Source organism: Anguilla rostrata, chromosome 14 (assembly GCF_018555375.3).
Source record: "Anguilla rostrata isolate EN2019 chromosome 14, ASM1855537v3, whole genome shotgun sequence".
NCBI classification, from domain to species: Eukaryota; Metazoa; Chordata; class Actinopteri; order Anguilliformes; family Anguillidae; genus Anguilla; species Anguilla rostrata.
Window position 1 is genome coordinate 10,941,696 of NC_057946.1, and position 12,566 is coordinate 10,954,261.

General features: G+C 55.3%; 1 protein-coding gene across 3 annotated transcripts in view; it reads right to left on the reverse strand.

The window, feature by feature from the left end:
- erbin (erbb2 interacting protein) overlaps positions 1-12,566 on the reverse strand; it is a 94,823-nt gene that overhangs the window by 61,397 nt on the left and 20,860 nt on the right. The window lies entirely within an intron of this gene.

Genomic DNA, 12,566 nt, shown 5'->3' on the forward strand with positions numbered 1-12,566 from the left:
GCGCTAATAATGTTTTACAGCATTACGTGTGCTGCCTTATCATCATCCGCATAGTGTCACAGTGCAGCACTTTGGACCAGTGGGACAACAAATAGTTATTATTCATCATCATCATCATCATCATTATTATTATTAACATAGTTAATTAAGTTATCAATGACAACAGCCAAAGGTAATCTGTTCAGTCTGGCAGTATAAAACAAACATGAAATTTCAGCTGTAAAACTGTCCAATGAGATTCTAGATAACTTGGACAGGCCGTGCCATGGAACATGCCTGTCGCCTGTTACCACGCTGCGCCTGGAATCCGCTCTCTGTGAGGACCATCGCATGAGAAAGCGTACGGCGCCCTGGCGAACCCGCGCAGCTCGGGCGCCGCCGTCTCGTCTTCCCTTCAGGAAAAGGTCACGCGCTGCCGCGTCATCCCTGCAGAGGCAGGAGCGCCGTCTCCTTCCTGCCTCAGTGCAGCTGCGCTCCGTCCCGCGCTGCAGATCAAACCCTGACCAAGGCTAGGGCTGCTTTCAGCACCGCGCCAAACCCTTCACAGCCATCTGCGTAGCCAGCAGCCCCGCTAGCGTGCGCGGCCCGCGCCGTGTCACATGTCCCAAGCTGCTAATCAGGCCGGGGATTACCCCCCCCCCCCCCCATTGGGTGAGACCACAGGTAAATTACGGCTGAGGATGGTGACTCAAAGCCATAACGGAAACACCCAGGATTTCCCTTTGCCCTGGAAACGGGCCTGGCTGGGTCCACCGGCTGGGAGAGATTTACGCGCATCAGAGTGCCGAGAAACATCCAGACGTTTCTACAGCAGAGATGAACCCTCGCCCTCACCCAGCTGGGTCAACACCGCAGCTGAGCGCACCTGAGCGGAAGGCCCCGGAGAGGCGCGGTCCAACTGCCCGCTGCGGACGAGCCGCTTAAGGCAGGCCGGCTCTGAGGATGCCCTCTGACACCCAACGCTCTGAGGAGCTCCGGAGAGGAGCGTCTGAACCCGAGGCCTTCTCCGGGGTTCCTCCTTTGCGTTTCGGCGGATAGCGGCGACGGCCCCACGCCGGGGCGGCGTGACGAACGGGCTGCGCCCCCGCTGGGGGTGGGCGGGTCACTCGGTCCTTCTGGGCGCGTCCGGCGAAGGGAACAGGAAATGAGCGAGTGAGCCGTTCCAAACGCAGCCTGTCGGCCTGTCGCCCGCAGCGTTCCGCCACTCGTGGCCAACGGTTATGACATCACTGCCTCGTTGTGACGGACAGCGCAATCAAAACAGCTTTTTAAGGTTGCTCAGGTTCCATATCTGGGAGAGCTGACGAATAAGAGCTGTCTGAACGCACGGATCACGGGGCCTACAGAGACGCCCAACTGTCAGGCAGCGAGTGACAGGAAGAGGCGGGAGCCGGGTCTGTCAGTTCAACAGAACGTGTAAAGTGTGTTACCCAAGAAGATTAAACTGTTGTGCACTTCAGACATGACTCCAAAAAAAAAAGTGTTGAAAACTAGTTGACAGGCATGCATTTGTCAAAGACAGTAAATTGGCCTCTGTCTACAGTCACAATGAATAGGGAAACATCTGTCTCTCAGCTATGACAGACAGTTTTGTCTATGACAAGCACTGGGCCATTTTAATCCTGTGGACGATGTCAGGACAAGCATGCAAAAAAACAAAGTGAGCACCAACAGACATTTTGTTCAGAGGAGAAAAAACTATCAAATAGCCTACATTCTGCTTCGGTTCTGATGGGGAAACAAACCGCAAACAGCTACACAGAGTCATCACCGATAACGCCATCTGATTTTTTTTTTTTTTTTTATTGGAAAGCCCCAGAAAGCACAAGGTTCACTGAGATGAAAGAGGAAATGTGTGCGTGCGCGAGCCCAGGGGTGTGGCTCGGGCCGCTCCCCGGGGACCCCTGCAGCGCGCTGATGAAAGAGCAGCCGCTAAATGAAGGACGGTGCTGATGCTCCCTGAAGGTTTCCTGCGCTGACCCAATTCTCTCAAAGTGCTGACTGCTTCAGAAACACAGCACTGCTGTCATCAGTCAGGGGCTGCGCCCCATACGGCCAATCAGCTGTCACCTTCACCCACCTAGTCTTATAGCACGCGCTGTCATCAACGCACGCACGCACGCACGCAGGGCATGCGACAGACGTAAAGAATGAGACGCATTAAGGATGCAGCGCTGCCTGAGATTCTGGCTAAGCGCTCGCAGTTTGTCATCAGCGACGAGCGGGTCATTCCGGAAGCTACTGAGCAGAGTCCCTCACCCGGCTTCCACACCCAGCCTGAGCCACACCGAGGCCTCCTTATTACAGGAGCCGGGGTCCAGCCGCACTACGCCGCTGCGCTCCCTCACCTCTGCGACTCCTCACCGCCCCTGAGGGTGCCTGCACACGCCATACGTCTCAGGACATCCAGGGACACAGCGCGGCAGAGCTGCCCCCGTCTCCAGATGCTTCCAAAGGGTTAAGGAAATAAAGGTACACAAAATGTTATGTGATAACGTTGTGCTAAATGCCTGAAAACTAATGCAATGCAATGTAACGTAACGGACCGAGTAGAAAAAGCTGTCGATGAACGCTGACAGCGATTTCAAATTCAGCACCGGAAAATAACTTTCCTGCACCAATGCCAAAGGTGCACTTACTCTGCCTCCGTCCCTGTAAGTCACCAGTTCTGGATGTCCTCATAAAGCAGGTGTTACACAAACCCTCTTTTAGAGAGCAAGACCTCTTCGAGTGCTCCTTTGCACAAAAAAGGAGAACGTTTCTTCATCCCGCAAAAGCCTCGGATATTAAAATGCCTCCAGTCTTTTAAAGATAGGAAATGATAGCTCTCTTTTTCAGGAAAGTTTTTCTTTTTTTTAATAAGTGAAGAGAGTCCATGTAGGGAAATGTGAACAATACCACTGCCCCTCTGCTCAGTAAATAATCTCCAATCTCCATCTCTTTGATCAGCAGTGCACACACACACACCTGGCACATCTGTTTTGAGCACTGGGCTTAGTGCCCATCAGCCAGTCCGCAGAAAGCAAGCCTCTGGGAGTCAGGCCACACACTCCCTCAGACTCGAGAGGGAGAGAGAGAGAGAGGGTGAGGGGGGAGGAGAGAGAGAGAGAGAGAGGGTGAGGGGGAGAGAGAGAAGAGAGAGAGAGAGAGAGGTGAGGGGAGGAGAGAGAGAGAGAGAGGGGGGAGCAGTAGAGAAAGAGAAGAAGTCCAGCTTCCTTTGTGGGAGGTAAAAAAGCACCGTAAACAAGCGATTAATTGAGCTCCACCCATTACATGCGTCAGAACCGCTTTGATTCAGGAACTAATTATGCCACCTCAAACAGGCCTGTGAGGAGGCACAGACGCAGCCGGCGGGGGGTGGAGGGGGGCTGGGGGGAGGTTCCCGGTGGGGGAGGGCGGGAGGGCGGGGGTAGGAAAGAGGACCTGAGGTAGCCTAAATGACACATCCCGTTCAGACAGGCCGTCTGAATCCCCACCGCGCCACTGAGACAGAAGTGAGGGACGGGAGAGGAAAGCCTCCCCCCCCCCCATCGCTTTGGGCTGCTCCGGGCACGACTGCGCCAATCGGCCCTGCGGCCTGCGGAGGCTTCTCAGAGAGTGCGGTGGGACTTCAGCCACCCGCAGAGGACCGCTTCCTGTCCAGTCTGGCACGTCGCAGCGTTTACTTCCCCATCGCCGGGGCGACAGAGCCAGCGCTGCTCACCTCGGCCACGCTCTTGGGAAACACGCGCAGCACCCTGCCGCTGACCGCAGGGCCTGCACGGCAGACTCCCCTCCGGCCCTCCCCGCCCTCCCGCCCTCCCGCCCCCCCGCCCCCGCATTTCAACATCGCTTACAGTCACTGGGTTTCAGCGCACGGGCGACGTCCTCGAGCATGCTGGGAGTTTGAGCGCGGTGTGAAATGGAGACGCGGCGGGCCTCTCCCGCTAACAGGCAAACGCTGCCCTCAGAGTCCGCCGCTTCAGCGAGACCATCACACTGGCGTACGGTGTCAAACACGCACAGGTCTGTCCTGCCAACACAGCCTGCTGCATTCATCCAGTGCGACTAGACATCTTATCAGTGCTGTTCCTTACAGCCTAAATCAACAATACTCCCATCAAGTCAATATATTCATCTTTCCCAGGGAACATTCCTGTGGTGAAAATTCAGTGGAAAGTCGATGAAACACTGTCCAGGAATTCGGGTGAAAACCTGGCCATATTTGTTTGAAAAGTGAAAGTCTTCTAGTCGACTAGGATATAGCCAAGCGATAAAAACCTAAGCAACATTTGGCTTAACCCAGTCCATTTATGTCAAAACGACTCACCCTAGATTTCCATCTCTCTAGACGTCTGCATGCCAGCTTCTGCTCACTGGGCTATGCAGAACACACTGGGGTAGCTTTCATTTTGGGGCTCTAGAGTAATCTCTTGTTCAAACTGCTTTGTCAAACAAAATTAAATGAACTGTGAATTTCATTGCACTTCACCTGACAGCTACCCAATTATATGATGTACATGCTTGCCAAACTTCAGTTCGATGGGTAGCTTACACGGTTTAGTCACTGGTTTCATAGTGGGCAAATAAAATGACTTATTAACCATGCAGGTTGCAGGATCAAATCCCACGTGTGACATTGTTGTTGAGCCTGTAGATAAGACACAGACGCTGAACGGAGGCAAGCGAGCCAGCACTGCAGAGAGAGGATGCGAAGTGTAAGAAGTAAGCTGTGCGAGCCCCTCTGGATTAGGAAGTGCAGTAAGCCAGTGAAAAATGTGAGGCAAAGCAATGGTTTCACTGCAATGCAATCTAATAAGGGTTTACGCCCGGCCATAAAGATTACTCCATCCCCAGGAGCAGGAATTATCCGGAAAGCTCCCCAGCGCCCGATACCCTTCTCTCCCCCCTCAGTCTCTTACCAGCGCGCACAAACAGGGGGGAGCGGGGGACGGAGCAGGCAGACCAAACAGAAACACCGGCCCGGATAAAGAGCGCTGAAAGCTTCGGGAGGGAACATTATCTTGCTGGCAGACGGAAGGGGCTCAAGTTCACAGAATGAATGAACGAATAAATAAATAAATATAATGCGATGAGGTATTTTCCCCCAGCTGAGCTACGGCGGTGCAGAGCACGGCGCGGCCGGCAAGGCCGCGTCAGAGACGTCCTTTCAGCACGCGCACGCGGCTGCCGGCGGCGCCCTTATCGCCGGGCTCGGGCTCGGACGCTCCGCAGCCGTGCGGCCGCGCCCCCGGGTCCTCGCCGCTATCGCATCCGCTCCGAGTCGGAGACGCGCCAGCGCGGCGGAGGCTCCGCACGCCGCGGCGGATACGAGCGCGCTCCAGCGCTAACCGGCGCGGCTGCGTGCGGGACGGGGCGGAGCCCAAACACAGCCGCGTCCGAGCCCAAACACAGCCGCGTCCGGCACGCGGTCCGCTCTGCAGGACACAGCGGTTTCTGAACGCAGGCGTTTCTGGCGCTGTTCCCTCAGACTGATTCAGCAGAGGCCCACGAAACAGTCACGGAATCCCACCAATCGAACGCCTGCGATCTCCACGGTTTACATAAAGCAAGCCGCGTAACTCAAGCCCCTCTCAGAAGCAGCGCTGCGACACGCAGGCGTCTGTACTGCACCTCTCAGGAAGGAGCGAATAACACACACCATTGTTACTCAGCGGTGAAAGCTAAGCTAGGCTAAAGACCGCATTAAAGGTTATTTTTAAACATGCTGGAATAAACAGAATTAAACCGATATACTGATCTGTATTAGAGGACTTTCTGGGGGCAATAGCACATTTCTCAATCTGAGTTTGCCACACACAAAACACCGTACAGCCTCCCTTCTGAAAGGTTATACTGAAATAACAGAGCACATAAAGGTAAACGCGAACCCCCTTTCCCACAGAAAGACTGGAGCATTTTCCGCATAATATTGCAAAGCAGAGGAAGGTCTCTTATTTCCCAGCTCCAAATTACATTTTTCCCCCCCATAGCCATAAATCAACGACCACGTACTCCGTCAAAATGCCGGAATCAATCATACTTTTCCTTTAAAATGTCAATCATCCAGCCGGAATTATGAGAAATATGCGCTTAACGGCCATGAGGAACGCTGGAGTGGCATCGTGTATAGCTCAAACCCTTTTAAATTCATACCGGGGAGAAAGAGAAACGCTGCTGCTGGCCCAAGGTAAGGCAGTGCAGAGTCCAGAAGAGCTCTGCACACATCTGCAGCCCCGGCCCGGTGGAACAAAGCCCCGTCTGATAAGGACCGACACCTCGGTCTGAGACACACCCAGGCGCAAGAGACACGAGCTGAGACGCCACCATAGCCACCGATACCCAGTAAACCCCACCACACCACAGAAATGAACAGGAGCGCTGCCATTTCGGCTCCACTGTAACTGCTCAAGCTATTCCACATTCACGGACCAGAACACGACACCGATCGCCATTACATCGCTCCAACCTTCAACAGGGAAAAGAATGTCCAAAGAGATCCAGTCCTCTGCATTCTTTCAGTCTGAACTGCGCCAGAACTCGGCTGTTACTGATACGGTGGAGCATCTCTAAAGAAAACACCTTCAAGCGTTTGACACTCACGAGACTGAAGAGGCCTCAGCATGGTAACCCCTCCAGTCTCACTGCAAACGGACTCTACAGGGTACTAAAGAACCTCGCCCATTCACTGGCCATGCTTCTTATGTAAAGATACGGTTACATTTAACAATAAAGGCTAATGCAAGTATGTGCTAAAATCTGTGCCTAAACACTCGATACACAGCAGCCTGTGGGTTTCATTGCTTCTCCATAACACAGGTTTTACTCTATGCAGGGACACACTGATGCCCCATCAGGCAGACACACTGACACTCCTGACACACCACATCTACACTACACAAAGACACACACACACACAACACACCGCATCCACGCACACAAATCGACACACACAACACACACCACACACACCTGCACCCACACACACACACCTACACTGCACGCACTCACCACAGACCACACTCGCACACTACACATGCACCACGCCACACACACACTCACTACAACGCATCACACACAACAGACACATCGCACACACACACACCGCACGCACACACACACACAACACACACCAGAGACACACACGCACACACTGCACACACACGCATCCACACAGACACATGACACACACACATGCAGCGCACACACAAAACTGACACACACACATGCACACACACACTCGCACACTCGCACACACACACGCACTCACACACACACACACACAGAGACACACACGCACACACACTCGCACACACACACACACACACACACACACACGCCATCGCACACACACACACGCACCACACACACACACACACACACACGCATGCGCACGCGCGCTCTGCAGCTGCTCTCTTTATCAGCGGGCAGCAGCATCCTGCTGGTCGTTAGCTGGGATGTGACTGCGGAGGATTCCAGAAGCTTCCGTCGCTGTCGCTCGTGCAGCACCAGAGAAACGCTCGTTAAGGGAACCTCATTATGGGGAGCAGGCAACATAATTAGCTTACTCAACTTTTACCTCTCTGACCTGACCGAAGTTTGGAGATAAAACAGCATCAACAAAAAACAAGGAACTGACCCAATTAAGGTGGATGGTAACAGAGGAATTCAGGGGAACAGCTGGCCTCACTGCTCGTATTACAGAGGATAAGCACATAGTGTACTGTGTAGGCCTGCATCATTTTTTAATGTTCTGCTTCTTAATATCAATCATAAGATTATACACACCCCCATTTGAAAAACTGAGTTAATTATGTAGTACAGAACGTTCACAAACACACAGGGGTCCTTGATTTTAAAAAATCAGTCGCAAAACAAATGTATCTGGGAACAGCACTGCAACAGGTTGACTGTTCAAACACTTAAAATGAGGCTGCGTGCACAGATATGCCAGCCTGCCGCTCATAAGCACAAATTCTCAGGAGATGCTGGCTGAACAAATGTGGCTTGATGGTGTTTAATGTATTCCAGTCTGCTCCACGCCGGTCCAAGAACCCGTCTCCAGTCCCCCGGGTGAGAACAAATCAAAGGCCTCGCGTGAAGCTCTGATACACGTGTGTTAACCTAGCCAGCCTCGCTCATCGGAGATCACGGTACACCAGAAGCGCCTGATCTAGCTAATCACTGCCAGCACATGCTGCTCTCTGAGCACACTGATAAACCACAGCACGGCCTCCTGCTCTCTGAGCACACTGGTAAACTACAGCACAGCCGCCTGCACTCTGAGCACACTGGTAAACCACAGCACAGCCGCCTGCACTCTGAGCACACTGGTAAACCACAGCACAGCCTCCTGCACTCTGAGCACACTGGTAAATCACAGCACAGCCTCCTGCACTCTGAGCACACTGGTAAACCACAGCACAGCCTCCTGCACTCTGAGCACACTGGTAAACCACAGCACAGCCTCCTGCACTCTGAGCACACTGGTAAACCACAGCACAGCCGCCTGCACTCTGAGCACACTGGTAAACCACAGCACAGCCGCCTGCACTCTGAGCACACTGGTAAACCACAGCACAGCCGCCTGCACTCTGAGCACACTGGTAAACCACAGCACAGCCGCCTGCACTCTGAGCACACTGGTAAACCACAGCACGGCCTCCTGCACTCTGAGCACACTGGTAAACCACAGCACAGCCTCCTGCACTCTGAGCACACTGGTGCACCCCGTAACACTAAAACAGCACAGCTCTGCCTCTGAGCACACTGGTAACACGCACAGTGCACTCTGAGTGGTAAACAAACACCTGACTGAGCATGGTACTAGTTGACTGAGGGAACACAGCACTGTCGGTAATTCAGTATGCTGGTAATGACACATGTCGTTATGAGCACACGGTGCCTTGTTCATCCGCACATGTACTACAATAACAGCACCCAAACACCCACTGCAGGAACCCAAGTGCTAAGGGGAACAGCGAATGAGGAACAAAAGCACAGCGACCGGGAGGCCGTTTCCATGGTCCGCCCCCGGAGGAGTGAGCCAGGAGAGATTCACGCCATGACCTCTACTCTCACTATCGCCCCGCTCCTGATAATACTGAAGAACACTTTCTCCCTCCCTCCCTCCCTCCCTCCCTCCCTCCCTCCCACTGGCCCTCCCGAATTCCAGACCTGGAAGCGGCGCAGGCGCCTCCCGAACGGAGCCCCAGCCGGCCGGGGCGCACGAGGAGGCGCGCTGACGACCGCGTCCTCAAAGGAGCGAACACAAAGGAGCGGGAGAAAAAGGCCGTCTGAAGATCCCCGAGCCCAAACGGACACGGACGGCGCTGAAAAGGCCGCGTGGAAAAAAAATCGCTTTGTTTTTCTCTTACGCTCTAAAAAAAAAAAAAAAAGCAGAGAGAAATAAAAGCTGTCTGGAAAGTCACAGAGACCTTCAGAGTCCTTAAAATGCCACTGCGGACTCAAACAAAAGAGTGGCGGATAAAAACATTCCATCTGCGGGGAGGCAGGACCCAAACATCGCCGGGGGAACGGGGTTTGGGCACTGGGCTGCACACGCGCGCACACACACGCCCTGACGCACGGACACACAGAGACGCGCAGACAGACAGACGGACGTGCGCGCGCGCAGACAGACAGACAGACGCGCGCAGACCGTCCGAAGCTTCAGCCCGAGCGCTCTGTGTTGTGCCGCGCGTGGCTTGGCCGAGGCTCCCTTCTGCCAGTTCCTGTGTGGCGGGCCCCCCGCCCGGACGGGCATGCCCCGTTTAAAAGGGCGCCATCTGCCCCGGATTAATGTGCGGGGGGGGGCGCTTCGGGAGCCTGGAAAGCACTGCCCCGTAAACGGCACATGGCTCAGGATCCCTTCCCTCCCTCCAGGCAGGGGAAAGCTCCCCCTGTCCCATCGCCGCGGGCCCCCAGGCCTGCCCTGCTGACCATGCAGCTTCGGCTCCACTCGCGACTGCAGGCCCCAGCACATGGGATGAGTGTGTCCCTGCGGAGTCAAAAAAAGCCCCTTCTCTGCTCCCTCCAGCGCAAATAGTGTGAAAGGTGAACCAGACGGTGGAGCTACCCCTCATAGTGCCCCATATCCCTGCTGCCAGATGGCTCAGGATCACAAAATGACATCCCCTCCCCGTCCCTTCACAGAAACGTACATGATCTTTCTGTGGTGCATAACACCAGAAAGCCCTGCTGCCCCGAGCCTCTGCTGGCAGCTCACGGCGTGGGGAAGCCGTGGGGATGGGGCCCAGTGATGCAGCCGGTCGCCAGCCCAGAAAGCTGATCTCTCGTGAAGCGAAGGGGAAGGACAGTGGAGAGCCCAGGAGTGGCTGCTCACAGACAGGAGAGGAGCTGCTGGGTGGGTCTCGATAAGCCCCCATGAACAGGGCTCTGAACCCAGCCTCTCAGACACGGAGAATATGCAACCTATGACACAACACTGAGGATCTGTATCACGTCTGAAAAGAAGTATGCATGGATTATTTCAAAAACACACACACACACACACACACACACACACACACACACACACACACACACACACACACACACACACACACACACACACACACACACACACACACACACACACACACACACACACACACACACACACACACACGCGCACACACGCGCACACACGCGCACACACTTTTTGCCCCCAAAGTGGGCAAAAAGGCAAACAAGACTAGGGCTACGCACCCGCTGTAAAAACACTTCAAAAGCAGGTGTAACGGCTGTTTGAATTCTGAACCACTTTGATGGCTGTCCAAATTCACGGCTCTGTACAATCAGCCTGGCGGAACGCGCCGCGGCCAATCGGAATCCCGGATTCCACTGACGCAGTCGGCCCCCGAGCCGCAAGCGCGCACAGTGATCACGGGGAAATCGATGCCTTCTGGTCGGCACAGTCCCCCCAGCCCGTTCCAGGACAACCCTCTGGGGGAATCACTCTGAGGAAATGCTGAAGCATACACGCGTGGGATGATCACGTGCTCCTACTGCTCCTCCTGCTCCTACTGCTCCTCCTGCTCCTCCTCCTCCTCCTCCTCCTCCCCCCACCCCTGCCCCCCCCACCCCCCACGAGGAAAAAAAGTCCCGCACTCGGGAGTCTGCTGTCATCACAGCTCTGCACAGGTAATAGCTTTGCCGTTCGGTCCAGTAAGATGGATGGCTGTGGAAAGCGCGTAGGCCTAGCGTACAGCCCTGACCCCAGACTGCTGCCGCGGTGACGGGTGCTCGACCGGATTTCCCGCCCGGCCGGTTCAGGGCCGCGCGCCGGCGGGAGGACGGCGGGAAGGCCGAGAACGCGCTTTCAACGCATCACCGTCACCGAGTCCTCCTCCTGTCATTTAACGCTCTCCCCTCCGCTGTCCCCGTCAGACAGCCCAGCCGCAGTACATAAAGGAACAAACGGGTCCTCCACGGGGAGAGGGGACGCAGGCATGGGTCAGCCTCCGGACCACACAGCGCTCCACAGCCGTACAGACGGAGCGACACTGGAAGGGGTCTGGGGTTAGAGAGCGGGGTGGGGGGTGTGTATGGGATGCAGATTGGTCACTGTGGGGGTGGGGGTGTGTATGGGATGCAGATTGGTCGCTGTGGGGTGGGGGGGGGGGGGGGTGTATGGGATGCAGATTGGTCGCTGTGGGGTGGGGGGGTGTGTATGGGATGCAGATTGGTCGCTGTGGGGGGTGGGGTGTGTATATGGATGCAGATTGGTCGCTGTGGGGGTGGGGGTGTATATGGGATGCAGATTGGTCGCTGTGGGGTGGGGTGGGGGTGTATATGGGATGTAGGTTGGTCGCTGTGGGGTGGGGGGGTGTATATGGGATGTATATTGGTCGCTGTGGGGTGGGGGTGTATGGGATGTAGGTTGGTCGCTGTGGGGTGGGGGGGTGTATATGGGATGTATATTGGTCGCTGTGGGGGGGGTGTATGGGATGTAGATTGGTCGCTGTGGGGTGGGGGGTGTATGGGATGTAGGTTGGTCGCTGTGGGGTGGGGGTGTATGGGATGTAGGTTGGTCGCTGTGGGGTGGGGGGGGTGTATGGGATGTAGATTGGTCGCTGTGGGGGGGGGGGTGTATGGGATGTAGATTGGTCGCTGTGGGGTGGGGGGGTGTATATGGCATGCAGATTGGTCGCTGTGGGGTGGGGGGGTGTATATGGGATGTAGGTTGGTCGCTGTGGGGTGGGGGGTGTATATGGGATGTAGGTTGGTCGCTGTGGGTGGGGGGGTGTATATGAGATGTAGGTTGGTCGCTGTGGGGTGGGGGGGGTGTATATGGGATGTAGGTTGGTCGCTGTGGGGTGGGGGGGTGTATATGGCATGCAGATTGGTCGCTGTGGGGTGGGGGGTGTAGATTGGTCGCTGTGGGGTGGGGGTGTATATGGGATGTAGATTGGTCGCTGTGGGGTTGGGGGGTGGGGGGGGGGTGTATATGGATGCAGATTGGATCGCTGTGGGGTGGGGGGTGTATGGGATGCAGATTGGTCGCTGTGGGGTGGGGGGGGGTGTATATGGGATGTAGGTTGGTCGCTGTGGGGTGGGGGGTGGGGGTTTGTGGGACATGTAAT